Here is a 4,481-nt window from a genome sequence, read left to right on the forward strand (position 1 = left end):
CTTAAAAAAAAAAAATCGGATCTGTATGATTCAGCCGTGAAAAAGGCGGCATCCGAAACATACTTTCAGAATGCACTGGCCAAGGCAGGACTAAACTCGATGTGCCTTCTAATAATAATTAAAAAAATAAAAACAGAATAGTAATTTGTAAGCTAAAAAGCCTGTGTCTACACTTTTTTTCTTTTGCCGAGTGGCAGCTGTTTTCAACTGGGGCGGGAGGGCGGGACATAACTGAATGGGTGTTTCTGATTTGTCAGCCGTTGTCCTTACACCGCATGGCATGCCCCAAGCATTTACAACACAGAATTTCAGGTTCTCCGCTCCAAAATCGGCAGCTTCAAAACGATTTTTTTTTTTAACCGACAACCAAAAAAAAATTAACCGGTTAACGTTGATTCGGTCAACCGCCGGTCAAACGGTCATCGGTTAACATCCCTAGTCTAAGTGTAAAAGGAAACCACATTAATGCACAAGTTCACTTCCACTAATGGGGTTAAAAAAGAGTACTGGTACCAAGGGTGCCATTTCTAGAATACGTATTAAGTCAGGGGTGTCAAACTCAAATTCACAATGGGCCAAAATCTAAATCTGGGATGAAGTTGTGGGCCAAGTGGAATACACATTTGAAATGATCTGTCAGGGCTGGTTTATTTTGTCTGCAGTTCTCAATTAACTGGATTGAGGCAATCGAATCTGGTACAAATAGTTGCTCTGGTGAACAGTCGTTCTGTGGAAACTGTCTGCTTATGATTTAGCCTATGTTCAGTTAACATTTTATAAAGAATGACTGCTTAGGAATTCTAGTATTAACTTGGTAGGAATGGAAAAGAAAAATGGTGGAATAAACCTAAACAAAGATTGAGGGCGGGAGTTTTCTGTCCTCTCACTCGGGGTTCCGCAATCAGGCCGAGTTAAAGTTGAGTGCTCGGGGGGCAATCGGGCCTAGATTCAAACTGGAGATTGGCCGAGTGATTTCTGATTACTCGGGCCGCTTTCGACCCGCACAATTTTTGCTACTGAGGTATGGGTTGCCCAACATTGGGCCAAGCAAAAGCCAAGGAGAATTAATCTGCTTTAAAGGAGTAGAAAACTTAATTCATTAGTTTGGGTTTGCAGAAAGATTATGTATTTATAAACACTCATGAAGTGAAGTTGTCCAAATGTGTCAAATACAGCATAATTTCAAATAATAATCATAAGCATTTTTGGCAGTGTTATGTCACTGGGATCCATTTAACAAAAGGCAGCTCCGGATTATTCTTTTCTTAAAGGCTCACAGTGACATCACACTGCCAAATACGCTTATCATTATTATTATTCGAAATGATGCTACATTTGACACTTAACAAATTCTCTTCATGAATATGTTTATCGGTACATAATCTTTTTGCAAACTTAAATGTATTAAGTTTTCTTTCCCTTTAAATGTGTTTTGATCTTAATCTAGTCCATTTAATAAAGTGCCAAAATTTAAACTTTATAATATGCAGCTGCCTTACTTTTCTTTTCAGTGTATCTTAGTTCTACATGTATTACAGTAATTGCATCAGAAACATTCTAAATCATTACAGTTATAGTAATACAGCAACTTATTTTAAGGTGGCAGTTCTGAGGTTCAGATCCCTTTGTGATCAACAGGAGGTCATGATGATCGATTCTCTTCATTGGGTTGCATAAGATGGAGCAAACCACTGTTCATATTTTCATGCACGTTTTTGTTACGACACAACTTGATCAGAGATAATTAAGGAATCCCCGTAGATTGAAAATCTGTCATATACCTCAGTAATCTATAACAAAACAGTTTAACTTGTATGTTGAACTTTAAGGTGAAATTTCAAATGTGTATACATTAATACTGTTTAGGTCAGAAATCATTGAAACACTGGTAAAATCTACCCTATAATCATGGATCTAAAACGGGTCTCAGAGGTTTTAGATACATGATTATAGGGTAGATTTTACCAGTGTTTCAATGATTTCAAAGTGGCGCTCAATTGTCTGTGTATTATCATGCCAGAATTTAGGGCTTTAATTTTTTTCTGGGGAAAACACTGACAGTATATACAGTTATGTTCAAAATAATAGCAGTCCCTCAACAGTAGCAAGATAAATCACTGTTTTTGTTAAAATTTCAACCTTTACACCGCAAGCAAGTTTCTGGAGGGTATAGTAAAGGTATAGAAAACCAACAGGCCTGCCGTGCATGCTACTGATTCTGTGAAATTGAATGATTAGCTGAAAGGGGTGTGTTCAAAAAAATAGCAGTGGTGAGTTCAATTAGGGAGGGCATTGATTTTGTGAAAAAAAAAGGTGTTAACAGGGGGTCCTTATTTAAGGATCAAGGCAACTGACATTGCATATGCTGGCTGTCCTGCATTGGTCCTGAAAAACCAAGTAAAATGGGTCGTTCAAGACACTGTTCTGATGAAGAGCGGCTTTTAATCAAGAAATGGATAAAAGAGGGGAAAACCTACAAAGAAGTGCAGAAACTTATAGGCTGTTCAGCTAAAATGGCAGCTAAAACCAGAAAGACGAGGAAGAAAAAGAAAAACAACTTCTCGAATGGATCGGAGAATAACCAAACTGGCAAAGGCTCAGCCAATGATCAGCTCCAGGAGGATCAAAGAAGATCTAAACTTGCCTGTGAGTACTGGTACAATCAGACGACGTCTATGTGAAGCTAATCTACCAGCAAGAAGCCCCTGCAAAGTCCCATTGTTAAAGAAAAGACGTGCTGAAGCGGCTACAATTTGCCAAAGAACACATTGACTGGCCTGAAAAGAAATGGTGTAATAATTTGTGGACAGATGAAAGTACGATTGTTCTTTTTGGGTCTAAGGGTCACAGACAGTTTGTCAGATGTCCTGCAAACACAGAATTCAAGCCACAGTACACAGTGAAGACTGTTAAGCATGGTGGTGCAAGTATCATGATATGGGGATGTTTTTCATACTACGGTGTTGGTCCTATTTACTGCATACCAGGGATCATGGATCAGTTTGAGTACATCAGGATACTGGAAGAAGTCATGTTGCCATATGCTGAAGAGGAAATGCCTTTGAAGTGGGTGTTTCAACAAGACAATGACCCCAAACACACCAGCAAGCGAGCAAAATCATGGTTCCAGACAAACAGCATCCAACTAATAGAGTGGGCAGCACAATCCCCGGACCTCAATCCCATAGAAAACTTGTGGGCTGACACAAAAAATGCTGTTCATGAGGCAAAAGCAAGAAATGCAGAGGAATTGTGGAACGTAGTACAATTGACCTGGGCTGCAATACCTGTTGACCGTTGCCAGAAGTTGGTTGACTCCATGCACCACAGATGCGAAGCAGTTATCAGAAACCATGGTTATGCAACAAAATATTAGTTTAGGATACTCAGCAAAGTTGAATTTTCAAGAATTTTAGTTTGTATGGTACATTTTTGAGTTTCCAAAGAAAGATGTCAACACTTATTTTTTTTGAACATTACATTTCTTGACTTTCTGTGAAATATTATGAAATGTAATTACTTTTTCCAATTTTCTTGCTTTGAAATAGAATGTGCAGTATGCCCAATGCATTTGTGTTCATTAAAGTACAATTTATTTGAAGAATTTTGACATTTACTCGCCTTTTTAAAGACACTGCTATTATTTTGAGCACAACTGTATATCCACGTTTAAATGATTGATAGGCTAGTCTGTCCCAGAATCAATTGGGAAGCTTACTGCTTCTGCTGTCAGGGTGCGCACGCAGCCATCTTTGTTTGCAAACAGTAAATGGGTCTATTTACTCGCACTTCCTGTCTCACGGAAACTGACTTGAGAAGGGTTCGCGATGGCTTTGCGACACCAGCGACACGTTTGCGGCTATGTTGAGAGAAATTTTGTTGCAGGAATTTTTTGAACATGTTCATAATTTCAGCGATGAATGAGCGACACTTTGCGACTCATGCGAGGAAATTGATTAGCCCTGCGAATGTTTCAAGACACTTTTGAAACTCTCTTGCAGCCCAGTGAGATACTGGCTTTACACTTTAAAAATTTATTAGATCAAATCAAGTACAAACAGTATACAATACAATAGCATTGGTGCAACTACGCCAGGGGGATGTACATTACAAAATAAATAAACAAAAACAAAAAACAGATCATAAAAACACATTGTATAGCACAAAAAGTGTTTGTGTTTTGACAGCCTTCTTATTATTGCTGCTAGAAATTTTGGTTTCATACTGTTTGTCTATACTAAGTTCTGTAAAATTAGTTTTTTTATTCTGAAATTTAGACTTATGAATGTAGTATTTTGTCATTATTAACAAATTAATCAAATAAAAATGAGAGACATGATTTCTGCTGTCATAAAAGCCAAACAAGACATTCTCCCATTTCAGACTAAAGTCTGAGTGAATGGAGTCGATAATAAGACGAGTAAGCTTACTTCATGAAAGTTTTGAATAAGGCCAAAGCCAAAATAAATGAATAAGGGTTT

Source organism: Neoarius graeffei, chromosome 18, assembly GCF_027579695.1.
Source record: "Neoarius graeffei isolate fNeoGra1 chromosome 18, fNeoGra1.pri, whole genome shotgun sequence".
Lineage (NCBI taxonomy): Eukaryota > Metazoa > Chordata > Actinopteri > Siluriformes > Ariidae > Neoarius > Neoarius graeffei.